The sequence below is a fragment of the Macaca fascicularis genome, chromosome 6 (assembly GCF_037993035.2).
Source record: "Macaca fascicularis isolate 582-1 chromosome 6, T2T-MFA8v1.1".
Classification (NCBI taxonomy): Eukaryota; Metazoa; Chordata; class Mammalia; order Primates; family Cercopithecidae; genus Macaca; species Macaca fascicularis.
Genome location: NC_088380.1, coordinates 61,963,309 through 61,991,037, shown reverse-complemented (window position 1 = coordinate 61,991,037; position 27,729 = coordinate 61,963,309). Strand labels below are relative to the sequence as shown.

At 42.8% G+C, this 27,729-nt stretch overlaps 1 long non-coding RNA gene across 1 annotated transcript in view; it reads left to right on the top strand.

The window, feature by feature from the left end:
* Positions 1-22,822, top strand: part of LOC102122545 (uncharacterized) — a 53,718-nt gene extending 30,896 nt beyond the window's left edge. Inside the window, exons 2-3 of the long non-coding RNA XR_277895.5 lie at positions 18,439-18,595; positions 21,099-22,822. This is a non-coding gene — a long non-coding RNA (uncharacterized lncRNA). The remainder of the gene's footprint in view (positions 1-18,438; positions 18,596-21,098) is intronic.
* Positions 22,823-27,729: the final 4,907 nt, after the last annotated feature.

Genomic DNA, 27,729 nt, shown 5'->3' with positions numbered 1-27,729 from the left:
TCCATCTTTACAAGTAATGAGTTTTATTTATTGTTGTTTTGATCCAATGAAGTCTTGAAACTATCCCTCAGGGCATGGAAGAGGGCCTAGAATTTTTTTCACTTCCACATTTTTGCCAAAGTAGTTAAGTTCATCAAAGGTGAATAGCCATTTCCAAGCACTCTCTCTGGAACATTATTCAAGTTCCTTTGAGAAAGACTTCAGTGTCTAAAAGATGAGGGTGATGGACCAACTGAATATTTAGCTTCTTCCTAACTATAGTAATATTCTGGGTCTTTGAAATTTTTTCTGAAGAGAGAGTTTCTGGAGGTTTAAGATTTGAGATTTAGATATGTGATTTTTGAGAGAACAAAGCAACCCAATTCTGGAAGACTCTTTGTTTACCTGCATCTTGATCTTCAAGAAAAACCTGGGCTCTGAGCACGGACCAAGTATTAAAATAGGTAGAAGAACTAGACTATCTTCTCTGGAGTTATAAAGGTGAATTCATCTCCTGAATCTAGTTGGAGTTGGAGGATAGCCATGCCAAAACCAAATGACAAGACAAGACATCGTGTGGTCAATGGCAGTTGGAATAGGACTGCAAAACCATCAACATTTATTTCTATGCAATGTAGAGGCAGCTAAGAATACTTTCAGGATGTGTAGAAGGGGCTCAGTGTCAATGGTTTCATCAGGGTCGTTGAACAAAAATCAGCCTTTGATACTCAAAATGTCAGTCAGAGAAAAGAGCACACCCTGGGATACCTGGCGACAGAACCAAATGTGAAAATCTGATGGCTTCTGACAGTGTGTACACAGACAACTTCACCAAGGCACTCTTTTGAAACTTGAAAGAGAATGGACTTCGAACGATTAAAGACAGTGCTGCTTTATCTGTGAAACTCCCTATTGCTGAGATGCAGCAGGGCAAAATTACTAGAATCAAAACAGGACAATAAAAGCATGGGCTATTCTAGGGAGGAATTAAGACATTGTGGTTTACAGCTTTTCCTTTGAGAATGATGTCTTTAGGGTCATCCTGCACTGCCTCCCTTTTCAAGCCCCACTCTTCCCCACCTGTGTTCTTTGTCCCTTTGAGGGACAAAGCATTAAAAACAGAGCCCTGATAAAGACAAACAGTCAGATCCAAAAGGATATATTCTTGTTTTCAAAACTCTTAAGCAAAAGGCCTCACACATAGTAAGTGCCTAACTGATATAATCTGGGGAAGAAAAACACAAGGAAGGTAATCTATCATGGCTGAGATTCAACATACAACAAAACTACTTATCAAAAATGAATGTAAGTACAAGCTTCTGCAAGAACTTAAAGTCTACTATTTAAAGACTTTAGTCTCAGATCCAAAATAATCAGACTTCTCTTGAAGTTATGAAAATTCCATTAACTAAAAGAACCACCTCCTTCCATTCAAGATATAGCTCTTTCTTATCCACCAAAGGACCCCACTGTGGAAGAAGAACATGATTTGCACAAACTGACTTTTCACCGCATGATTCTGAGTGGACCCTAGAAAGATTTGATGGGTGAGTATGCTGTAATTGGATACCAAGACATAAAGTTCACAAGTGAAGGATTGATTTAAGGTCAATGCCAACTTTACTGGGTGTGTTATGGATCTTGCAACATGAATGGATTCATACTGCAAAGTTTGACAGCTGTGGCGCCAGAAGATAAACAAAATTACAAGATCATTCATGAAGGCTGATCTTGCTGGAAAAATAGAACATGTGGCTGGCCAAGATCTTTCAAGATCAGGCAGGTACTGACAATGGCTTCATCTTGGAGGCTCTAAGATCCCCATCCCAAGTCACAGCAGCCTGCCACAGTCACAGCAGCAGCTTGGGCCAGCCAACTCTGTGACTGCAGGCTTGGCTTGCAGGTGTCCCAGGTCCAGTTCGCCAGAAGGCTGATGGTTCAAGGCACCACACTCCTGAGAAAAAAACACCATTAAGGAGAGTGAGGACCTACTATTAGTCCACTCCTCAAGAGAAGGGAGTGTTGGCCATGAACTAGCTTGAGAAATATGTTAGCTAATAGAAGGAAATTTTTTAGAGTAAGTCTCACAAAGGATTGGCATGGGTTACCAAGGAAGGCTACTCTGGGACAACCTGAAATAGATTTAAATTGGACAGAATTTCATAATGAAAAGATTTAAGTATTTGAAGTTTAAGGAAAGGAATCTTTCTTTTCTTCTGAATAATCTATACAGCTCTTGCTTTTTCAGGTCCATGAAGTTATTAATTTCAGATTTTCACATGAGTAACTCATATGAAACTCATGGTCCTCTTTTTTTCTTTTCTTGCTATCAAGCTGTAAAGAAGACTAATTATATATGTGTGGTCATCATAAATGTCTTTTTCTGATTAATTTGAGAAGGCCGGAATTTGAAAACTACTAATTTCACTCTAGATTTGTTTATATGAAAATGGGAGGGCTCTAATTTATCAAAATTTGGATTCTTAGGTTTTCTTGATAGCTTACTGCATCCTTAGAGTAGCTAATAAAGCCAAGGTCATGTAATCACAACCACCTGTTTGAAATTTCAGTGACCAGTTGAATGGCGTTTGACCTGACTTCCCTTGTGCGAGGAAAATCATAGCCCTAAGAGAGTCAGACTGGATCAACTTGTGGAGCTTCCTTGACAAGCCTGCACTTGGCTTCCAGGTCTACACTGCCCTTGGTCAGCACCTTGATTCTTCCCAGCACTGCACACTAGTGTGTAGTCTCTTCCCTTACTCACTATGTAAAGGGACAGCCTAGAAAGGTCAACAGAGCAAAGGATTGGGAGCCAGGAACCAGGGCTCAAGTTCTCGCCCTGGCACTAGTTGATTGTGTAACCATGAGCACATCAATTCTTGACGTGCCGTCTTCATTCACTTGCCTGTGAAATCAGGACGCTTGAATGCATCATTTCCAAGGACTTTTCAAGTGTAAATTTTCTTCAACCCAATGATTTCAAGTTTGTCTATATTGGTGGATTGTAGCCTGCTTCCTCCTTCTTCCCATCACTTTCACTATTGTAGAACTGACTTAACCTCACGGAAGAATTGCAGGAGCAGCAAAAAAGAAGGTGGAGGATCTGCTAGGGGGTTTTCTAGGTGTGCTAAAGAGACTGGACGTTTGGATGTGGAATCAATACAAATATCTTTCATCTAACTCAGAGGCTGGGAGGGCCGCTCTACATTTTCATGGTCATACTTCATGTGTCATTTTGTGACTTCTTTTCCTTTTCTTGTCTGCCCTGAATGACCAATCTAATTTGATTCCACATGGATAAAAATTTGAGGGAAGGCCAAGTTCACAGCAGGATATTAACCAAGCCTTGAACCCTTCCCAGGGATGACCCAAATTTCTGCTGAGGCTTGTGGGACAGTGCAAGAAGTATTATGTATGACTCCATTCTCAGGGGCTTACAGTTGAGTTGGGGCCATAAGACAGGTGCACATGTAAGTTTTACCTTCATGTTTTACATAAAATTATAAATCATGATGTCTGGCTTTTTCAAGTTGATTTTGTTTTTAATGTATAGCAACCTTGGAGAGACCCTGCTGCTCCTCAGTTAGATTTATTCCAGATTGGCTCAGAAGAAATTGGTAAGGACAAATGTGGATTATAAGGATAGTATAGATGCTGACTTTCAGTTCTTTCACTTTTCTTCTGAAACAACAACAACAACAACAACTTCCTTCATTCATCAAATATTGGTGCATACTACACACCAGGTTTTTCTTTTTTCTTTTTCTGTTTTTTACAATAAAGCATTGAATATCTCATGTAATTTATTGAATACCATACTGAAAGTGAAAAACAGAATGGTTGTATGAGTACCCAAAGTAGTTTTTACTTAATATGTATTACTTTTGTGCTACTATAATGTTAATTTTTTGTAACTTTTTGGGCAATTTTTAAATTTTTTTTTATTTCCATGGGTTATTTGGAAACAGGTGGTGTCAGGTTTTTCTTTTTAAGGCCTGAGATATAAAATCTTTAGAGCCAGACACAAGCCTGGGCTCAAACCTGACCATTCTCATGGTCTATGTGGACTTGAGCAAGTTATTTGTGTTCCTAAGCCTTAGGTATCATCTCTTCACAGTGTGGGGAATAGCAGTGCCTTCCTTAAACGTTGTGAATTTTAAATGAGATAAATTACATATATGCATGGCACTTGGAAAGCATTTACTAAAAGGGCTGTTGTAAGGAAGCATGTCCTTGGCTCCCAGGCAGCCTACGGTATAGTGACGGAGGCAGACATAGAAATTTATAATCTCATGGAAAGACTGGCCTGTTGACAGGTAATGTCAGGTGAACATTGGTCCTTGTTTTTCTGTATCTTTCATGTTAGGGGTCAACACTATTGGTGTTTACTGCCTGTGGGCGTTTGTGACAGGCTGGCCAGTGTCCACAGCAGGGCGTGGTAGCCTTTTCATCATCTTCCTGTATGCCTGCCAACAGGGAGAAGAGATGGAGAAGTACTTTTCCCCCCCTTAATGTGGAATCCACTCTAACAGACTCATTTTAAGTGGCTATTTCAGGACACTTGCTTTCTTCCAGGAATGTACAAGTTCAGTTGACAGGCAAGATAAGAGAAAGTGGCACCTCCTCTTTCTAATGAATTTCCCAGCCCTCCACTGCACCTGCCAGTTCTTTCTGTCACTACAAACCTCACTTTGCAGGGGAATGGAGTGAACAGTCCCATGCAGAGGGTTTGGACTTGACATGAGCTAGTGAGTTCCAGGCTCATTTCTTTATATGCATCATATCATTTAATCTGTCATACGATTGTAATCCCCAGTCTGCAGACATGGAAACTGAAGCATAGAAAGAAAATACCATGTCCACGGTTGTATAGTTTAGAAGCTGGGAAGCCACGAATTAATACTGGGCCTAATTCAGTAAATTCTCACCCCTAGACTCAGCTGGAAAGCTTAGAAGACTCATATACACACAGACAAATATCTACCTATTTACATATGATTAGACCCAATCCCAGAGATTCTGATTTAATTGGTAGCCTGGGGTAGCCTGGTGTCAGCACTTTACACAAACTTCTTGTATGATTCTAAAGTATAGCCGGGGTGAGAACCTTTGGCTTCACTCCAAAGTCACACTCTACCACATTGCTACACAAATGGCTGATTTCGCTCCCCATCCCATCCCCATTAAAGTACCAGGAAGTGCTTCACAAACCACATGTTAGAAACAGGAAGTTTCTGGACAGGTTTGAACTCTTGGGAAATTTTTAATCATTTCCCTTACTTCTTTCAATGTACAAGCATTTCTATGCATCTGTGGCCCAAAGAGCTCAGAGAGAATAGTTACTACAAATTCCAGGGGAAGAAAAATATCTGTAAAGACTTTCCTGAATCCTCACGTTTTTGGATCTTGTTCATCAGTCAGAAACACTCTGACTGCCCATAATTTCTGGAGGAAACTTTAGCTGATAATTGGCCTTTCTTTTCATCCCTGGTTGCTGATTTCCTCTTGGATCACCTGAACTTTGGTTGAATTTCTGTGGTTCACTTGGTTACCACAGGGAATAGTGCGTGGTCCTTAGAGACCAGAACTGCAGCCTAAGTCCTAATGGTCATTTGATTTAGCGTTACATACCTTTGGAAACAGATCAAGTGTTTGCCACTGTCCCATACAGTGAATGCCACTCTGCTTCTGTAGATACTGTAAAATTTAGTTCCAACAAAAATGTTGTATTGAGGTGGTCAGGCCCTGTCTCTCTTAGGAACTAGCCCTTAATGTGCATTAGGGCAGTCTATGTTCGTTATTTATGTCCTTTAACATTTCTTAGCACTTTTTTCTACATTTAAAAGCAGAATTTTGAAAATCCAAATGTTTCAATTGGAAGGCAACATTTTCAAATCTTTGGAAGATTATTAAGTGGTACACACTCTCGGGAATTAGAGGTAATTTCCAACTAGCTTGGCAAGTTACCATGGGCATCAACATTTCTATTAGGAAACATCTTGGAATTGAAAAACAATGTGTATAGTATTCTACTTCTATTTTAAAAAATTGATATAATGTGACCAAGACATTGTTAAAAGTTTTTGTCAATAAAGAATAGGATATGTGATTTTTTTGGCATATTTTCTCCTATAATAATAATAACAACCACAACACTATTGACAGCTACTATTTATTGAAGAGTTTCTTTATGCTTGATTGTGTACTATTTCTCTTACTGCATTTATCATTTACTATTCACAATAACTTATATAGTAAGTACTACTGTACCACTTTGGTTGCATTCAGGTTTAAGGAGCTTAAGATTGGCTTAAACAGCAAATAAGTTTATTGCCTTACATTATGAGACATTCTACAGTAACATGGCTACAGGGATGCCCAATTCAGTGGCATCAGGATCTGATATTTCTATATTTTTTCTCTGCCGTCATCAAAATGGTAGGTGGTTCTTAACCAAGCTCCCATCATGACCTCAAGCTCGCTGCTAAATCACATCCACAGGGGGCAACATCCAATCTCTTCCCTGATATGTCTCTCTTTATAAACCTTTCCTAGAAGTCCCTTACTCCCCCAAACAGTACACACAATTGCCTCACATGCCCACGCCCCAAGCAGACATCACAAGAAGAAAGGAACCAACACGGTTGACTTCCAGACGAATCAAGGTTCATGGCCTCCCTGAGGCATACAGAGGAAGAAGGTTTTGAAAAAAATCAGAGCCAGAGGGAAAACATTTTCAATCCCCTATCTAGTCAGGGCTATCAGTTAAAAGTATTTATAGGGAATTTGTACTAATATACATCAAAATTTCTCTAGGCTGCCTTAAGGACCATAGGCCAGGTAATCTGTCCCCTCATCCTTGTCACTAGGATCAGAGTTCTGTTACAAATAAGGAAGGAGAGGTTAGATTACTGTCTGCTGTATTATTATCATCCACATGTCTACAGATGAGGAAAGTGAGGGCCAGAGTGGTCTAAACAAAGGGCATATGGTTAATAGGTGGTAGAGCTGAGCCTTGAACTCAAGTCAGCTTGTCCTAAAGCTTATACTTTAGGACTATATTATCCTATTGCATGCTCTATACCACCTTTCTCTCTCTCTGTCTCTGTATTTCTACCTGTCTCTCTCTCAAGAAGTATTGTTTTACTAATAATTAAATAATGTGGATTTTTTGTTGTTGTCATTCTTCTTAAAGAACTGTCTTGCAGGATTCAATTTGTTCTAACCGTGGCTTGTCTACTCTGAGAGCCTGGGGAAAACACTTAACCTTTTTGGACTTTGTTTTCCTTATCATTAAAATGGAAGCCTCAATTAGATGAGAGCTGAGATCTTTTTCAACCCTAAAATTCCATTAGTGCATGGTTTTCATGTGAATGACTATTTAAAGCAGATATTTTTAAAAAGCTTTAAGCATACAAATAATAACTTCCTCCACGAAAACAAATGTTACTCTTTCTGTAAAATGCACCTGCTTACTTACTTCTGGTGCAGACGGTGGTGTGCAAGCCTTCCCCATTGGGGCTTTGGCCCTAATATCCTAGGGTGGTGTGTGTTCTCTCTTCTCTCCATCCTTGTACTATCTGTCCCAAGGACTCAGCTCACCCAAGCGTGAATATGCCAAGAGGCCCATCTGCTAAGGGCTGAGACCTAACAGCTGCTTCACAAGGCTCACCAGTACCTTGGTTTCCACAGTGTGGAAGGAAGGACAACCCAGGTGAGCAGAGGAAGGAACTATTATCTAGGAAATTTGCCCTCTAGAACCAGTACAGAGTGCTTACCTTCCTGTGACCTCCCACTGTGATCAACTTTCTCGAACCTAAGGGTTCGAAATCATGAGAGTGAGGACAACTTGGCCACCAGCACTAATGGGACTAGTGAAGGCCCAGGCGGTAGGAGAGGCAAAGGGAAGAGGGGTGAGATATGTGTATGTGGGTGTTTTATTTTTTCTTGTTTCTAGAGAAATAAAAGGACTATTTAGATAAAAGGAGGGAAAGTTTTCACAATTTTATTCAGACCAATATGAGAATGAGAAATTAAAATGGCAAACATCAGCAAGGCAATATTACCATTCACTTTCTTGTTGAAGTATCTGCAGACTTTACCATTAGACAAATATAATATTGTCCAACCTGTCTCCTCAAGTTCTAAGGAAGCTGAAGCGTGTTAATTGACAGCAAAGATGTCTGCAGAATCATTTACCCCCGAGTTAGATACACATTAACTCTATGCTAAAAGTAATTATAATATTAAATAGTTCATAACAAAAAATGAGTAAGACTTGATGAAACCTTATTGAATTTATTTGCCTCCCTCATATTAGGGCTAATAGGAGGCATGCATATGGCCCCAGAGTTAAACAAGAAAATTATCGATGCTTGTCCATTCTGCCAGGTATTATTGTGACCTGAGAGATGGAGACCTTATCCCTGGAGAGAACATTTTTTACAACATATAAACATTAGCAGACTACAATAAAATCAATACTGAAAATGCAACTTAAGGAGATGGCTTGCGCTCTCTCTCCCTCTCTCTCCCTTTCTCTCCCTCTCTCTCTCTCTCTCTCTGACAAAGAAGGAACTAGGGGTCCTTTATTCGGGGTGACTGGGAAGGTTCTGGTCACTTTGGATAAGAGTTGCAATTAGGCTTCCAACCCGATACCCTGAGCCAGGCACAGCTCTCCATGAGGTTTCTGGGGATAAGAGACAACACTTGCATCTGGAACCATACATGAATAGTCAGTACAGGAAACTAAAGCAAATGTGTGCTTTTGGAGAAAATTATCCAGGTAATTGCTCTGATTTCCATTTTTCTTCCCAATACAAATTAAAACAACATTTCTGAGGCCATGGAAGAAACAAGGTCTGCACCGCATTGTCACCAAATCCTGTTTAAAAGTTGTCCCCATCCTGATGGATGGATCGAGACTTTGGATTCTGGCAGTCTTTGAAACTCACGCTGCATGATGCATGCAAAGTCTTCCTTCAGTCGAAGGATGATTCTTCAAAGGGTGATCCTTCAAAGACTCTGAGAAGGCAGCTGCCCCCCACAGAAGGCCCTTTTGGATTGCAGAATTCCAGGCGCTCACACCTCTGAATACAGCACGCAAGACAGCTTGGCTGCCTCCCCGCCTCTCCTGTGCTGGTACAGCTGCAGAAGGGCTAACTTTGGCAGCCATAGATCACCAAGGCTTTGTCTCAGCTTCTCTCAGAATAGCTTTTCATCAGGAGACTCACAGCATCTCTCAAAACACATGTAGGAAGAAGAAGTAAAGCAAAGACCAATGGTTTCTTTCAAGAAAGAGACTACTTGGAAGTTTTGGGTTTTGGTTTATGATTACAGTGTGTGGAACGGATCATTTCTGGTTTATGAGCAGCTTGCTGTGGTAGAAAGAGCTATGAATTTGGACTTGGAGCAATTTGGATTCTTGTTCCAGCTTTTTTCCAGCTACAGTTCGCGGGTAACTTAGTTTAGCTTCTTTGACCTTGGTTTCCTCATCTGTAAAATGAGAGGGTTTGCTCAGATGATCTTTGACCTAATGAGTCTATGAAAAGTGAATGTTGGAAGCACATGTTCACCTTCTCCAATTACCAGCTGTGATTATGTGACTGGACCAAATGGCACTAACTGTCGAAACCTTTTAGGCTGAAGGGGAAGCACTAACTGTTGAAACCTTTTAGGCTGAAGGGGAAGCATTCTGAAATGGGACAAGGGGCACCTCATGTTGAAACCTGGAGCTGGTCAACCCTCTGAGGCCGATGCCGACCTTTGCGTCTGCCTCCCATGCCCTGCTTGTTTTAGCTGGACTGGGAGAAACTAATATCAAGACAAAAAAATTCTGAAATCCATAACATTTTGATAGGTAGCTTTATGAACAGTTACAAATCAGATGTTTGCCCCCAAAATTTTAACTTTATTCTCTGAAACAGATCTAAAATTCCTATCTAGCTCACAGTTTCACAGGTAACCCAGTCTCTTCCAGTTTATAACTGCCTCTTTGGGGTAAGTATTGGGTTAAGTATTTCAATATCAGGGCCATATCTCTGTTCTCAAAGAAAATCATTTCTACCTTCTCCTCCTCGAAATGGCTTCTAGGAGGGGAAAGTTTACTCTTCTGGAACAAGGAAGCTGGGAGGGGGGTCTTTGGTGTGAGCTGTCCCGTGGATCTTCTGTGACCTCTTCCGGGATGTCCCTTGTCCTACCTTGTCCTTGGATAAGTGGCATCAGTTTCCACCAGATGTGGCTGATTCCACCTGGCCTTTGGGACCTCATGTTTGCATCTGACACTTTAATTCTGCCCCTCAATTCTGGATTTAAGATTCTGGCACTTTCTGAGTTTATTTGTTTGGACTCCAGGCCTTGTTGGGTCTACAAATCTTTCAGCCCATGTTCCCCAGCTTGGATAACAGGAAATTCTTAATCTCCGACAGGCCCCCGAAGACCGTGGGGAATTAGTGACACTATCTATATCAGGCTCTCACTTTCTGCCAAATTCTCCACATTGCAATTTCTAAATCTACTTCAGCCTTTCCCCACCCAACTCCACATTAGTGCAGGACACCTGGTGAGGTTTTCTCCTGCTAGACGGCCAAAGGCGCTGCTACCCTGACTCATTTTGAAAGATTGCAGTGATGGATTAGTGGCGACAGGCATGTATAGGGAAGATGGAAGTGGTTGCATTCCTGCCCTATATTTGCCATCATAACTTCTGCCCTTACAAGACAGTAGCTCTTGTCTTGGAATAGGCATCATTTCCCAAGTGAGGCTGGTGTGTGTGTGTGTGTGTGTGTGTGTGTGTGTGTGTGTGTGTATCATGACCTAGAGTAGTAGTTCTCAAATGTTAATATACAAATAATTACCTGGAGGGCTTGTTAAAACAGACTTGTGGGCCCCACACCCAGTTTCTGATTCTGTAATCCTAGGGTGGAGCGTAAGAGTTTGTGTTTCTACCAAGTTCTCAGGAAATGCTGATGTTACTGGTCCTGGGATCACACTGACCCAGAATCTCCAGGCTCTGGTGCTGTATGCAGATTGTGGTAAAAGCAATGCAATGTCTGAACACAATTTTGTGCCTGGAAACCTAAGGATGTATAGTTTTTCAATGTAAGAGATATTACTGGGGTCTGAATAAAGAATAGGCATGTAAAAATTCATGCATGAGTCACCTATTCAGATGATTACACTATTATTTTCTGATGATTCATTCTTTTCCCCTCATGCCTTTCCAGATTGCTAACCTGACCAATCCTGCATTGGAGGCAGTTATACCCAAGGTGTGATTTGGGATCACTAAAAGGAATTTCTCTAACTACTGAGTGTCTGAAATACCTAGGTTAGCTCTGAACTCAGATCCCAGTCCCTCATACTTGCTGTTTTCAAGAGCAGGAAGCAAGGGAGAACAAATCTAGTCTGTCGATGGCACAGGCTTAACAGATGAATTTCTTCTTGTATTGTTTTCTTTCTGTAATCTCCTGTTTCAAACACAAACTTGTATTGAATCTTTTTTAAAATTAACAATTTTATTTACCATAAAATTAACTTATTATAAATATACAATTCAACTATTTTTAGTATGTTTATAAAATTGTATAACAATCCCCATAATCTAATCTCAGAACATTTTTCTCACCCCCTAAAAAACATCATGCCCACACACAATCACTTCTCTTTACACTCTCTATCCTAAGCAACCACTCATCTGCTTACTGACTCAATATTTTTGCCTTTTGCCTCTTCTGGACATTTCATATAAGCAGAACCATACACTATGTGTTCTTTTGTGCCTGGCTTCTTTCACTGAGCATATGTTTTGGAGGTTCACCTTCATCCACGTTGCAGGATGTCTCAGTACTTCATCAAAGGCTAACTTCTACTGGGTCTTCCTTTGATGTATGCACCTCTGTCTCTCCATTTCTGCTGTAACTCTTAGTCTTGGTCCTTGTTACTCTAGTCCCCGATCAGTAGCATCAGCATCACCTGGGAGATACTCCTGGCAGAGACTCAATCAGGATCTGCATTTCAGCAAGGTCTCAGGGGATTTGTGTGCACCCTGCAGTGTGAGAAGCACTTCCCTAGAGAAGCTCTTCACCTCTGTCAGAAGCATTGTAGAGCAGCCTCTGCACCGGCCTCTCTGTCTCCTGCGGTCTCTCCACTAGGCCACCCAGCCTACGTACCATTGCCCATGTGGATGAGGAAACTGAGACTCAAAAAAGTTGTTCAGATTACCCATGAATAGCCCTCAAGTGACAATCTCCACATGCCCTCCATTTCTTAAAGAATCTATGTGACTTCTTATTAGCTGTTCTGAGTGCCAAGTCCCCATCACTCAAGTGTGATGCTCAAAGCTTGATAAAATAGCATTTTCTCTACTGATATGAGCTTCTCACCTGCAGTGTTCTAACACAAACTTTCAGTTCCTAACATGCCAGACCTTTAAATCCTGACCACACTTTAGTCAGCCTCAAATTCAAGTATCCTGTTGAGCTGTCCTTCCATGCATCTAGCGAATTCCACCCACCCTTCCATGGCTTCAGCCCCATTGCTGCCTGCCCACCCCACACAGGATCTTTCCCAACCTACAAGTTAACATTGAACTTTGCTTATTCTAAAGTCTAAAAATGTGTTTTTGTTTGTTTGTTTGTTTGTTTTTGAGATGGAGTCTCGTTCTTGTTGCCCAGATTGGAGTGCAGCGGTGTGATCTCAGCTCACTGTAACCTCAGCCTTCCAGGTTCAAGCAATTCTCCTGCTTCAGCCTCCTGAGTAGCTAGGATTACAGGTGCCCACCACCATACCCGGCTAATTTTTTTGTACTTTTAGTAGAGAAGGGGTTTCCGCGTGTTGGCCAGTTGGCCAGGCTGGTTTTGAACTCATGATCTCAGGTGATCCGCCTGCCTCAGCCTCCCAAAGTGCTGGGATTACAGGTGTGAGCCACCACACCCAGCCGAGAATGTACTTTTTTAAGAGACAGGGTGTCTCTCTGTCACCCAGGCTGGAGAACAGTGGCTTGATCACAGTTCACTGCAGCCTTGACCTCCTGGGCTCAGGCAATTCTCCCATCTCAGCCTCTCCAGTGGCAGGGACTACAGGCACATGCCACCATGCCTGGCTAATATTTTGTAGAGATAGGATCTCACTTTGTTGCCCAGGCTCATCTCAATCTCCTGGCTTCAAGTGATCCTCCTGCCTCGACTTTCCAAAGTACTGGGATTGCAGGCGCGATTCACTGCACCTGGCCTAAGAATGCATATTAAACACTGAATCCTGTGGTTATTCTTCAGCTACTTATAGTAATAATAATAATTATGATGATGATAAATGATACCAAAGATTGCTGCAGCAATTTATGGTTGATTGATACTTTAACTTATTCCATTTTGATTATATAATTGGCATATCTTTTTAATATGAAAATATAAGCTCCTAGAGAAGACGGGTTATTTCTTATAGGTCATTTATAATATTTTAATTACCAGGAGAGCCCTGGCTATCCCAGTAGACACTCTGTAAATTCTTCAGGAATGAAGACCAGGTCAGAGGCAGAATGATAAAGTTCCCCTAGAATGGAAGAACTGCTTCCAATACGGAAACTGTTAAAGGTCAAATATGATAAAAATATAACTTCTACTACTATGATTGACATTTGTTGAATACTGTCTGAGATCTTTTATGCATGTGATCTTAGGCAATTTTCACTAGATCTCTATGAAGTGAGCACTATTATTCTTATTTAGGAAGGCATTCTTAGTCATCCCTGTGGATGAGGAAACTGAGGCTCAAAGAAGTTATACAACTAACCTAAGGCATACAGCTAATGAGTGGCAGGGATAAGATGCAAATCCAAGTTTCTAACTATTATGCTCTCTTTCCCTACTCTGAAGTAGTTCCACCAAGGAGTGTTGGGACCTGCCTGGGATAATTAGGGTCTTGAATAATTAGGGTCTTGGTCTTAATGATTTTTCTGAGTCAGGAAGTGTTTCCATAGGCAATATTCCTGTTTTCATTGAAACACTGGTGGCATTTAAAGTCACCATGAATTTCCTCCTTTGCATCAGAGGACACTCAAAGAGAACAACACAATGAATGCAGACGGACTCCACCAGGTTCCTTGGCCAAATTCTTCTCATTCTTTGCTTGGTGTAAGTGGCCTAGGTGGGCTGACTATTCTCTGAACATAATGCTTTGCTGTAATTTCATCTTGGGGTGGCCAGAACAAAGGAGACTCTGACATTCTGAGATTAGAGCTTTAGTTAGAAGGTAAACTGCCTCATTCAGTCAGCTGCCTACCCAAGGGTGACATGTAACTTGGTTCTACTGACTACCAATACATTTTCCATATTCTCTGACCAACCAAACCCTGAAAAATGTTTATTACCCTGTTCCATGTTATACAATTATTACTTAGCAATTCACACTTCTTTCTAATGGCCCACAGGTCACTAGGCAAGAAAACAAACAAAAAGTGGAGACTTTCTACAGCTCACATCTTCAAATATGATTTCCATCAAGCTATTCTCAGAACGACATGAAATGTTGGGGGGAATGTAGAAACTTGCAGCCATGAAAGATGGCAGAGGCAATCCAGTTCAAGAGTCTTTATGGGGATCCTCAGAGGTTGGCATTTTGTGGAGGTCCTTGCCAGCCACCATGGTATATGGGGAGTATATTGATGTTCTGTGGCTGTGAAACATATTATCATAAGTTTAGCAGCTTAAAACAGCCTCCATTTAGTGTCTCACTGTCCTATAGGTCAGAAGTCTGGCACAGCATGGTTGAGTTCTCTGTTCAGGGTCTCACAAGGCTGAGTTCTTGCCTAGAGGCTCTGGGGAAAAGCTGACTTCTGAGTTTCTTCTGTTGCACCCACAGGACTGAGGTCCTTGTTCTGGCTGGCTGCTGTGGGATGGGGGCTGCTCTCAGCTCCTCGAAACTACCACATTCCTTGCCACTTGGGCCCCTAGATCTTCAAGCCATCAATGATGTGTCAAATCCTTCTTGTGCTTCCAATCTCTGCCTTTCTGTTTGTTCATCAGCCAGAGTAAACTCTCTACTGTAAAAGGATTTGTATAATCAGGTCAGACCCACCTGGAAAAATATCCCCATCTTAAGCCCAATGAATTTGGACTTTTAAATACACCTCCAAAATTCCCGAATAGCAGTACTTAGATTAGTGTTTGAATAAGTGAGAGGAAGGAGGTATGCAGTGGGGCCGGGGCTCTTAGGGGCCATCTGAGGATTCCGCCTGTCATGGGAGAAATCACAGTGGGGCCCCAGACACCCCCACTTTGCCTCATTTTGATGGGTTTTTGTACCTTCTGGTCAATTTTTCAATGAACAGTTATTTGGCTTAAATAATTATCTGGCCACACCCTCTTCCTTCTCCACCCCATGACCTATACTGACTCCTTCATTTCACAGATGAGGACACTGAAGCCCAGAGAGGCTATGCTGTGTCCAGGAGGCCAGTTGGTTAGTGGTAGACTTTCTCCTGCACACCAGGCCTTCTGGCTCCCAGTCTATTGCTCTTTCCACATCGTCTCGCCAGGAAGGCTGCCTTCATCCTTTCTCATCATCAAATGGCTCCGAATTTCACATTAATTACTCCTTTTTATGGTCCCTGAAAGATGAGCATTATTTATTATCCCCGTAGATTCTGTCTAATTCAAATCAGTATGAATACTGATCTCTGAGTGGAGGTGCTGTGAGGAATCACCATTGGCGCCATTGGGAGAGCCCATTGCTTTTCTGCCAGGAGGGGAAGTCACAGGATGCTGCATGCTCCTGTGCTCCACAGGGTTCTTTTCCTACCCTGAGTCTTTCCTTCTATAGAGGAAGCGCTCAACACACAGCTCAGAAATGACAGAGACTGAACGGAGATGTGGTTTGCAGGGCAAGGAGTAAGCGGACGTTGTGTTCCGTGATATTTCTCTGAAGTCCAGCCTGCACCATACGTCTGGGCAGCGGAAGCACCCACAAGCAGTCACTGACATACCCCCACCAATGTAAACTCCCAAGCATCACTCACTCAATGGCTCTATTGCTTAAAATGTACCATTAACTCTGCTCCCTGAAGAAACAGGGGTTGACCTAGGCAGGCAGCTTGAGAACATGAGTCTTCCCCAAATCCTAGATTCTCATATTCACTCTCAGTGTTGCTCTGTTAAAACACACAGTCCAAAAATAGTCACAAGGTGGACAATCAACAGTAATTATTGTTCTATGAAAATTGGGCAAAGGCAATGTCTATACCAAGAACAGCGTCTTTGAAAATTTTTGGATTATAACCCAAAGTAGGAAATATATAGTACATTAAATTCAGTATGCTATACTCATGTATACATATAAATACCCAAACATAAATACAAATAAGTATAAATAAAATAATACATATAAATATTTATGTTTGTGTATTTATATGTGTACATGAGTACAGCACAGTGAATTTAATTTACTATAAATTAATTCACATATATTTATAGTAAATTACATTTTACTATATTTTAATTTAATATAAAAAAGCTTAAAAAAATACCCTTACTATTGGTATTTTCTATTCTAGCCTATCTTTTTTTTTTAATGCTGTTTGAGACCTGTTAATGGTTGTAGCCTGGTCAGGAAAAGGACTCCTGGAACCTCCTGGAGGCTTCATGATTTGTTACTGCTAATTCACATTCACCCACAATGAGCATCCATACACGGGTTCTGAAGATTGAAGTCATCCCTGAGAAGGGAGAGTAGAATGCCAAAACTTTACTTGGATTCCAGAGCTCTGGTTCACGTCTGCAACATTGATGCAATGACATATCCTTATTTTCTGTATAATCCATTCAATTGTTGATCAAAGACTGTATTCAAGATGGCAGGCACAGTGAGCTCAATGATAACTCTAGTTTATTGAGAAACTACTCGGAATCATACATTATCTTAATTATTCCTCTTTACAATCCCAGAAAGGTGGGTATTCTTATTAATTCAGTTGTACAGATGAGAATATTAAGGCTCCAGAAGTTTGTGACCTGGCCAAGACAGTATGGGGGTTAGAGACCATTGGTCAGAGAGCAGAGCCCACGTTCTCCTCTAAGATTTGGTCATTAGAAATAAACAAATAAGCAATAAAACATGCATACATAACACTGGGCTATTGGCCTGAACCTAAAACTTTATATTCTGGTGCCCCTGCAAATGTTTTAGGAAGATCTGTCCATTGAAAACTCTGGAAGAAGTGCCTCTGTTCCTGCCCTCCAACTTCTGGCATTCCAAGAATGACCTGGGCAAAGTTAATCAACTACTTGTAGAAGGGCTATGAGGGTGGGTGGGGCACAGAGAGGAGATGGTTTCTGGCTCCCTTCTTCCCTTCCCATCTGCCATTGGCCTCAGCTGCTGTCTCCTGACATCTGGGCCAGAGTGTGGAGTTGGAGGGAGAAGCAGAAAAATTGCAGGAAAAGGGATGAAGAGTGCAGGGTACATATGGGCTGAAAGGAGCAGTTCAGGCAGGCTAGGGTTCCCCAGAAGTAGCTCTCACCCTCTGGTCTCGCCAAGCTGAACTCTACAGTGGTATATCATATATCATATATATGATTGTGTCCAGTTTTTTATTAGCAGCCAATTTGTGCTGCTTATCATTTTGCAGACTTCTCTGTTGCTTTGTCTTTTCACAAGGTACCTTATCCTTTATCTTCAAGTACCCTAAGGTGCAAAGCACAGAAGGAGGGTTGGTTTAGAAAGACTGGGCTGTAGTCTTGGAACTTATCATTTAAAAGTTGTTTGTCTTCCTTTTTCTGAGACTGTCTCCCCATCTGTAGAGTAAGGATAATATTAACCATCCTCCTTGCCACACAAGGAGCAATTTTGCAAAATATATTAGCCCTTGAAGGAAGAAGTCATTCTAATAGTCCCTAGCTAGAACTTGAGTGACTTAAAGGTATTGGTTTAGTCAGTTTAAAGCTTTTTTTGTTGTGAGCTTTAAAAAAATCCATAAGGAGGTTAGGTTGCTTAGATAACATTTCTGTTTTCAAAGACAGCCTAAGCATTGTGGAAAGCAAGACTAACATATGTGGATTCATTAAGCCACTGCACATATGTCTTCTCAGCAAGCAGTACCAGAACAAAACAATGGCTGGTTCTGCTGAAATTGTGAGCATTCTCTTGTGTGCTGAAATTGTGAGCATGCTTGTGTGGCTAGAACATAGGGAGGAAGAAGGCATTGGCATGGGTCAAGGTGGGAAATGTGGCCAGGAGGCTCATCTTGCAGGGCCTTGTGAAGACCATGGGAGGAAACCGGCCATGTTTCAAATGCAATGGGACACAAAATACATACGTAAAGCAAATAGGTGCTCTTTTTTCTGGCCATTGTAGGGGGGCAGTTTATAGGAAATAGGGGCCTCCTCCATATGAGAAAGGAGGTTGAAAAAGCTAATGTATCAGCCCCTAGGCCGCTGACCTCTCACTCTCCTGCCTCCACCCACACAGAAAAGAAGAGTGCACAGGAGCAAGGAGCGGCATGGGTGCATGTGCCCAGCGCCTCTGTGTGGGGTCTTCTCCTTCTACCATCTCATGACCCCTGGGTCTCTGCAGACCTGCTTTCCACCCAAGGGGAAGAGAAAAGGACTGAGCAGAGGTAAAGGAGGTAACTCAAATGCATTTTCAACAACTATTTCTGTTTCTCAAGGTGAATGAGAAATCCCCTGTGGGAGGCTGAATAAATGCCTTCCAAAGGTATCCATTCCCTAATCCCCAGAACCTGTAACTATGTTACCTTATATGGCAAAAGGGCCTTTGGAGACATGACTAAGGAATGCAGACAGCCTGTAGAAGATAGAAAGGCGAGAAAATGGATTCTCCCCTAGAACCTCCAGAAGGAATGAGCCCTGCCGGCACCTTGACTTTAGCCCACTGAAATTTATTTTGAACTTCCAGCCTCCAAAACTCTAAAAGAATAAATCTGTGTTATTTAAAGCCACTAAATTTGTGGCAAATTCTTACAGCAGCAATAGGAAACAAATACATTTCCCTTCCTAGACTTTTCTTCAAACTTAATGGCTGAACCTTAAACTTATTTATTCTGAGGACTCCAGTCTTCACAGAACCAGAGTATGGGTACCAAAGCCTCCCAGAGCTAGTTCTGGTCCCAGCTCAGCCATCTGTCTGCTTGGGTGACTATAATGGGGAGTCATGATCCCCACTCTTCTCATTGGTAAAGTAGGAAAGATAATAATACCTACCTTGTGGGGTGACCATGAGGCTCAGAGACAATGTGGTGAGGCATGAAATGGCCCCTGACACATGACTAGCCCTCATGCATGGTATTGGAAAACTCCAGGTTCAGGCAGGCAGGGTGAACAGTTTCTATTGCCAGGGGCTGGGGCATCTCGGTCTTAACTTAAGAGAGGCTAGCATCCCCCAGTTGTGGAGGGCGGGGGCGCAGGCAGAAGGTCCTGTGTTCAGTCGGTGAGCAGAGTGAGCTACACTCACTGTACAGGGTCATGCTGACCCAATCTCCCGTCTGGGAATATGACTGTACCCTCATTGTCCTTGTCCAGCCAGCATGGACACACCAAGCCTTTCTGCACTGCAGCAGCCCATGTGCCATAAGAAGAGAGAGAAGGAAGGGATGACCATATGCAGGGCATCTCCAAACCACCCTGGCAGAGCCACTGGCTACAGCAGGGCTCCAGTTATCTAGGCTCCTACCCTCATGGGGCCCTCTTCTCAGAGAACATGGGACTATTTGTGGGAGGAAGCAGGGCACACTATGCCCCTTGCTTTGGGCCCTGAATCTGAACTATTTCTGTGGCAGCTGAACATGTCCAGGGGGAAACTTCCTGGTGAAAAGGCTGTTAGCCTTGAGACAACATTTTGTGAAACAAAACACAGCAAATGTTCTCTGAATGTCACCTGAAGACCTGACTTAAGCTTCATTTCCAAGAACATATTGCCTGTCAGAAAAACAAGTGCCATATAAGGAATTCCATTAATCAGCCGAGGCAGGCAGGCGCCCGGACACACCTTTTCTGCTGAGTGACTCATCTGCAGGAGGGAGCTTGATTAGAAACAAGGGCAGCTTGCACTGTACTACCTAGTCTCGGGCTTTGGGAAGGGGAATACCCCTGTTCTATGAGACCTTCCTCATCACTCTAGAGATAATCTTGCTAATCCCTTCATGGCCAACGCAAACTGGCCAGTGCAATGGAAAACCTAATGCTACAATCTAGATTCTTGGAGTTGGGGATGACCTTGAAGTCCTTAGACTTATATAATGTTACATATGAAGAAATTGTGCCCCAGCAGGTGACTTATCCAAAGTTACCAGCTGCATGGTGACAGGTCAAAGTCTAGCTCTGACCTCTGCTAAATCCTGCCTTGTGCTTTTGCCCTGCAGCATGCTAAGCTATAATTTGAACTCTTTGGGCATCAACACTAAAATGTAGTGGTACTTAGTTGATCAGTTTAGCCAACTAGCAGAGAGTAGGCTGGAAGAGCTGAATATATTTTTTGAGGCTGGGGAAGGGTTTGGGAGGTGGGGTATAAGTGCAGGGGTAGGGAGAGACAAGATATGACTTTAATACAGTCAGAGCCTGCAAAGCACTAGGTCAAAGCAAACTTCTCCCCTTTCTCCAACTGTTCCACCAAGCTTGTTGCTAAACTTCTGTTGTCATTATTCTCTGGCCATTTGCTATTCTAATTATTCATCAACCAGTCATATTCTAGTGCTTTGAAGGGAATAGGTATGGATTCCAGACTTCCCAAAATTTTCAGAGAAAAGAACCTTGGGTACCATCTAATCCAAATGACAAATGAGTAAACTGAGACTTCAAAGATGCTAAGTGATTTGTCTGTGGCAGTGCTTGTCCAATAGAACTTTCAGCAATGTTGGAAATGTTCTATATCTGTGCTGTCCAGTGTGGAAGCAATTAGCCTTATGTGGCCATTGAGCACTGAAAATGTGGTTAGTGCTACTGAGGAACGAGGCTTCTAATTGTATCTAATTTTATTTGATTTAGATTTAAATAGCCACATGTGGCTCGTGGCTACCATATTGGACAGCATAAGTCTAAGGTCATAGAGCTTAGATGCAACACAAGGTCTCTGATTTTAAAGCATTTTTTCTTTCCCCCACTACCCCCATGCAGAACTCCAGGTCCAGGTGGGCTTTTTCCATGGAGCCTGAGACTTATGATGCCAGGTGCCTGGACAAAGCTTCCAGGTAAGCAATAGTGGTTGCTGGTGTCCTGTGAGCTGTCCCAGAAGGCCAGGTAAGAAGGCACTTCATCCTAATATTTGGAAGTACGAGCTCCCCCATGGTGGGAGGGGAATAGAGAAGCCCATGCATTTATTCTTTCTTTAATGAAACACTGAGTGTCCACTATGGGTCGGGTGTGTGCTAGCCACTGGGGACTAAAATGGTTACTTGATATGTTTACTGATTTGGCTTCCTAAAGATGAGTGGTAAAAAGTGCCACATGAGCTCAGAGATGAGAAAGCCATTTGTCACTGGTTAAGAAGTCCCCAACTTCCTTTGGCAAATACTCTCTGTTGTGCCGCAGAAACAGATGCCTGTGACAGGCTCACGGTGATCAGTACTGACAGAGCCTGTGCTCACTCAGCCCCTGCATGCAGCCTCTCAGACAACAGCTTGATTTCCTCTAGGTCCAGACTGGTTTCTTTCCATGAGGGAGTGTAGTGAAATCATTGCTGGGAGGATGATTACATGGGTTGTTTTCATTTAATTTAGAGGTCCAAGCTCCACAGAGAGTAAGCCACAACATTATTCTGACATCTGTGTAATGTAAACTTGCTCCATCCTTTCATGGCTGTCAATGAGTTCTCCGTAGAGTGCCTTGAGGAAAATTTCTTACAGTCCTTGTTAAAGACTTTTAACCTTGTAATTAAGTGTGCGTGTGTATGTGTCTGCACATATGCACACACGTGGGCATGGGGGCATTCATGCATTGAAGGAGTAACAATGGTTATGACATAGTTTTAAAAAAAAAATCCTCATAGAACTTGAATATGGTCTAAAAGAGACACAAGTATAGAAATAACTGAAATTCAAAGAAAAGTGAGATGAAAGATAGGCATGGCATTCAGTCATTCATGTTGGACAGAATCAAGGAAAAATGTATGAAACAGGGAGCCTTGGGAGTTCTTGATATATTGTCAGACAAAGATGGAGGAGGGCATTTCAGATGAAGAAAATGGCAGAAGCAAAGAATCAGAGGTAGGAAGGCTCAGAGGGGAATGACGAATATTGGATTAGAACATGGAGACTACAGATGGGGCAATAATAGAGGGCCAACCAGAAAGGTAACTTGGGGCCTGATTGTTAGGCTAAGGAATTTGGACTTTACTTTGTTGCCAAGAGGGAGCCACTATAGGTGTTTGAGCATTAGAAGAATACAATTAATCTGAGTAATGTCAACTAATATAGTGACAGAAGGATGGAGCATGGTGGGGAGAAGCTGAGGTCAGGAAATCAGTTAAGCGGCTATTTGTGTAATCCAGGAAAGAGGGGCTATGGTTCTGAAGAAGACCTGTGGCAGAGGATAATGCATAGCTAATATGTAGCTTTTTACCTGATTGAATGAAGGAAGAGGATTGGAGTAAAAAATGGTGCCGAGATTCCAAGCCTAAATGACTGAAGAAAGATACCATCAAGAGAAATATGGAAATCAGGAGGAAAAGCTGGCTTAGGGGAAAATGACCTTCCTGATGGAAATGTCCAGCAAGCACAATAAAATAGAAGATGGGCATTGAAGGTTGGATGTTGGGCCCTAGGGAGTAGGTGGGTAGAGATGTAGCTCTCAGCCTTCAACAGGAGGCTGCTGAGTTCACAGGAGTTCATGAACAAACCAAACAAGAAGAGGTGGGGTCAAGGTAAACCTTAAGAAATGGTGGAGGAGGCCAGTGAAGGAAAGAAGAAGTGGGGAAGAGCAGAAGAGCAAAACACTGCAGAGCCAAGGGAGGAGAACTTATATGGGGGGCCAGTCAATTCAGTCTATGTATTCGGCTCCTGTCGCTGAAGATTCATTGATGAACAGACAAATCTGGTCCTTCTCTCTGAGAAGCTTGCTGTCCAGTGGAAAAGACAGATGAGTCAAGTAAGAAACTAACAAATAATTGCAAATGACAATAATGGTTATGAAGGAAATAAGCTGGCTGCTGCGATAGAGGGTATTAAGAATGGGTGACACGTCATTTTAGAGAGGTGGCCAGGGGAGACCTCTTTCAGCAGGTGCTGTTCCAGCTCAGATGTGCAGGTGAAGAAGCACCTGGCCAAGGAAGAAGAGTGGATGGGTTTTCCAGCAGAGGGAAAAGCAGGGCAAAGCCGCTGAGACAGGAAAGAGCTTGACACATGAGAGGGCAGCAGATGGCCAGGGTGATAGGCGCACAGAGACCAGAGAGGAAGGGGACACGTGATAGAACTGGAAGGGTAAGATGGGGGCAGATGACATAGTCCATAGTAATAAAATTTGGACTTTATATTAAGAGTGAATTTCACAATTTCAGTATGAAACTGAAAACAGAACTTATGGAGAGTGAGGACAGGGAGAATACCATTGGATTCAGCCTTGAGGTGATCTTCAAGAAAGCACAGGAGAGAGATGGTGGCTGAAGTTAGTTTGCAGTGTTGAGAGACTTAAAGCATCTCTACAACCCTTCCTGGAGAAGTTTGGCAGTCAGAGAGGGCAGGGAGATAGATATTCTTGGGAATCCCACCAAAGATCATACTCGTCTGGGACACCTAGGTGACCAGGCTGATAGGCACATGCCAGGGCTTGTTTGTATTGCTGTAGCTGAAATCGTAAAGGAAAATGGGACACCCAGCCACTGCTCAAAGCCATTCCTTAAGTCCCTGGAAAGGCCTAGTAGAAAACCAGCATTCTGCATTGTACAAAGATAAGGCCAGAAGCCACCAGTAGGGTTGGCCCCTGTCTGGCTGAGTGGCTGGCTTTTGCCCTTCACAGCTGATGGCAAGGACCAGGCCATGGAGATGGATTAGGAAAGCCCCAGGCCTGGACAGCCAGTGGGGGAAGAAACTGTGCCATCCTGACTGTCACTTCACACAGTATGCTTGACTCATGGGTGTCGACAATTGCACTGTAATTGTAATTATACTAGGCAGTGTTTCATAATACCTCCTGTCAACTGATATTTCGTAAAAGGCCATGAAGTTTTAATAGTTGGCTCTCTCTTCAAGAGAGCGCTTAGCTTTTAAACCCGAGCTGAAGGAGGCTGAGTGGGATCCAGGTTATAATTATAAGGGTTGAGAAGTGGCTGGGAATACTATAAATGCCAAATAAAAAGGAAACTCACTAATATCCAGGGCCTGTTTGGGGAGAAGGGCTGATTCAACCCTCTGCCTGCTGCCCTAGCTCCATGAACTCCTGGGACAAAAAGCAGAACCAGGTCCCTAGTTGCAATGGCCTCCCAAGCAGGCAGAAAGACCAACATTTGCCTCCTTGACTCTCTTGGAAGGCCTCAGTTTGTGTGCTCGGGTTTTGAGTGGAAGTCCAGGGAGGAATCAGTGGAAGGGGCGGAGGGAGACCCTGTGCCAGTGTGCTCTGGCCTAGGGGGAGCAGCGTCTCTCAAGCCCCCTGTGCATAGTGCTGTCCTCAGCCCAGAGCCTCTGATAATACCTGGGCCTGGCCTTGCCCTAGACCAAACACACCGGGGTCTTTACCAAGGAACCTGAGTTTCAGAATTAAAAAAAAAAAAATTTCTCTGGTAGGCTGAAGAATGCATCCACCCCCAACAAAAATGTTCTAATTCCTGGAGCCTGTGATTTTTTTTTCTAATTTCCATAGGTTTGGGGGGAACAGGTGGTGTTTGGTCACATGAGTAGGTTCTTTGGTGGTGATTTGTGAGATTTTGGTGCATCCATCACTCAAGCAGTATACACTGAATCCAGTTTGTAGCCTTTTACCCCTCACCCGCTTCCCAACCTTTCTCCCCAAGTCACCAAAGTCCATTGTGTCATTCTTATGCCTTTGCATCCTCATAGCTTAGCTCCCACTTATGAGTGAGAACATACACTGTTTGGTTTTCCATTCCTGTGTCACTTCACTTAGAATAATAGTCTCCACTTCCATCCAGGTTGCTGCAAATGCCATTAATTCGCTCCTTTTTATGGCTGAGTAGTATTCCATCATATATCTATCTCTATATATATGAATTATGATGTATTCCATCATATATATCTATATGAATATATGATGAAGAAATTGTGGTATACGTATATACACTATATATATACAAAAATACAAAAATATAATTATATATATATATATACACCACAATTTCTTCATCCACATATTGATAGACATTTGGGCTGGTTCCATATTTTCTCAATAGCGAATCTTGCTGCTATAAACATGCTGTTATATGGTGAGAGGGACTTTGCAGGTGTGATTAAATTAAGGGTGTTGAGATGAGGGGATCACCCTGGATTATCTAGGTGAGCCTGATGTAACCCTTACTGGGGAGGAGTCAGAGGCCAGGGACAAGGGAAGCAGAGATGGGAGTGATGATGCCCTTTGCAAGTGGAGGAAGGGTCCATGAGCAGCCAAGGACCGTAAGTGCCCTCCAGAAACCAGAAAGGGCAAGGAAATGGATTTCTCCTACAGTCTTTAGAAGGAAGGCAGCCTTGCCGACAACTTGACTTTGGTCCAGTGGAACTGATTTTGGACTTCTGACTTCCAAAACTGTAAGAGAATAAATGCGTGCTATTTGAAGCCAGCAAGTTTGTGGTATTTGTTTCAGCAGCCGTAAGAAACCAATGCAATCTCCACAGGTGATCCTAGTGATCCGCCAGGGTTAAAGATCTACAATGGAGAATGTTGCCACTCAAAGCAGGACCAGCAGCCTCTGCTGCACCACAGAGATTATTAGAAATGCAGAGTCGCAGGACCTGCCCCAGACGTACAGGATCAGTATCTGCGTTTAACAAGATTCCCAGATGATTTGAATGCACGCTTGTTTGAGAAGCACTGAATTCTAGAAAAATGGTTTTCCACACTAGCTTTACTTTAGAATCTCCCTGGAGGTGGGCAGGAATGGGTGGGACAAAGAACTTTAAAAATGCAGATTTCCAGGCCAGGACATGCTGCTTTTGGAAGTTTCTCAGGGGCGGGGTGGGGGGCGGCACGGTGGCTCACTCCTGTAATCCTAGCACTTTGGGAGGCTGAGGCAGGCAGATCACCTGAGCCCACGAGTTCGAGACCAACCAGGGCTACGTGGCGCTACAAAAAAAATACAAAAATTAGCCAGGAGTGGTGGCATGTGCCTGTAGTCTCAGCTACTTGAGAGGTTGATGTAGGAGGATTGTTGAGCCTGGGAAGTCGAGGCTGCAGTGAGCCAAGTTCGTATTACTGCACGCCAGCCTGGGTGACAGAGTGAAACCCTGTTTCAAAAAAAAAAAAAAAAGCTTCTCAGGTGGTTTTAATTTTTAATGTGAAATCAGGGATAAGAACTAGTGATCTGGGACAAAAGGTTTTCAGATTGAATCACCAAGAGAGGTAGTTAAAAATTGAGGATTTCTGAGTTTTATCCCTGAGTGTCTGATTCAGTAAGTCTGGGTTGGGGCCTGGGAGGATACACTTTTTAACAAGGGAACTGTAATATCAGAAGTGACCTCTGGGATGGGTGCGGTGGCTCCCTGCCTGCCTGTAGCCTTGTTCTGCTCTGAGAGAGTCTGCCCTCCCTCTCTGCAATCTGCCCCACCCCAGCTAATGGCTCATCTGTTAGGACTTCCCTTTACCTACCCTAAGCAGAAAAGTTATATGATAGGCCCTCAGGAGGATGTAGTCCTGAGGAGGTGGCTGGGGAGCGGCCAGGAAGTGCTTCTTGGGAAGGCGGCATCATTCTTGATTAGATTATTCATCCCAGGTCCTGAGAAATAGCTTTCGTGGTAGCAGAGGAAGTGAACCAGCCATGCAGCCAGGTGCCAAGGAGCAGCCGGAGGTGGGGAGTGTGAGCCGACCCTGCCTTGCCCAGCCCTGCCCAGCCCTGCCCTCACTGTGCTCCTGTGGTTCCAGGCCCTAAAATTGCAGCCTGGAATGCCACAGTGTCTGTCCCATAGCAAACTGCTCCCTCCTTGCCTCCCCACTCTTTTTCAATCAAGTATTATTCTATTTTTAACATAGGTTCTGAAAACAATGCTCTCATCCAAAGGACCTGCAAATGTTAAGCACTGTGAAAAAAAATCTTACAAATCATACTGATCCCAAACCCAACCCATTCTTGTTTAACATTAAGGCCTCACATTCATTTGCTAATTACTTATTGTTTTCATAATAATATTACTGTGTTGAATCCCGGCTGTGCCAGTAGTTGCATGGTTTTGGGCAACTCATCTAACCTGCCTGAGATTATTTCTTCAACTGTCAAGGAGGAATATTTGTACTTACTTCAAAGGCTGATGTGAAGACTTAGACAATGTACCTAAAACACTGATTGAGGTAGTCTAGTACCTCAATCAATGACAGATGCTATTACTAATAATCATTTCATCTGGGAATGAGAGCCAATCAGGTAAATTAGGAAGGTTCACTTCCTAAAGTACCTTTAGAGCTAGTTGAAGTGAAGGGGGATCTTCTTCCATCTTGCAATAATTTTCTGGAGACTGGGTGTGAAATCAGAAAATTTATCTGCAACTTGAAAATAAGTGAAAGAGGTTACCAGGGGTTTAGTGCTAGGCTGACTTTCTATTGTTTGAGCTACCTTACAGCTCTAGAGATCCAGTTCTTAACATGTAGGTTTTAT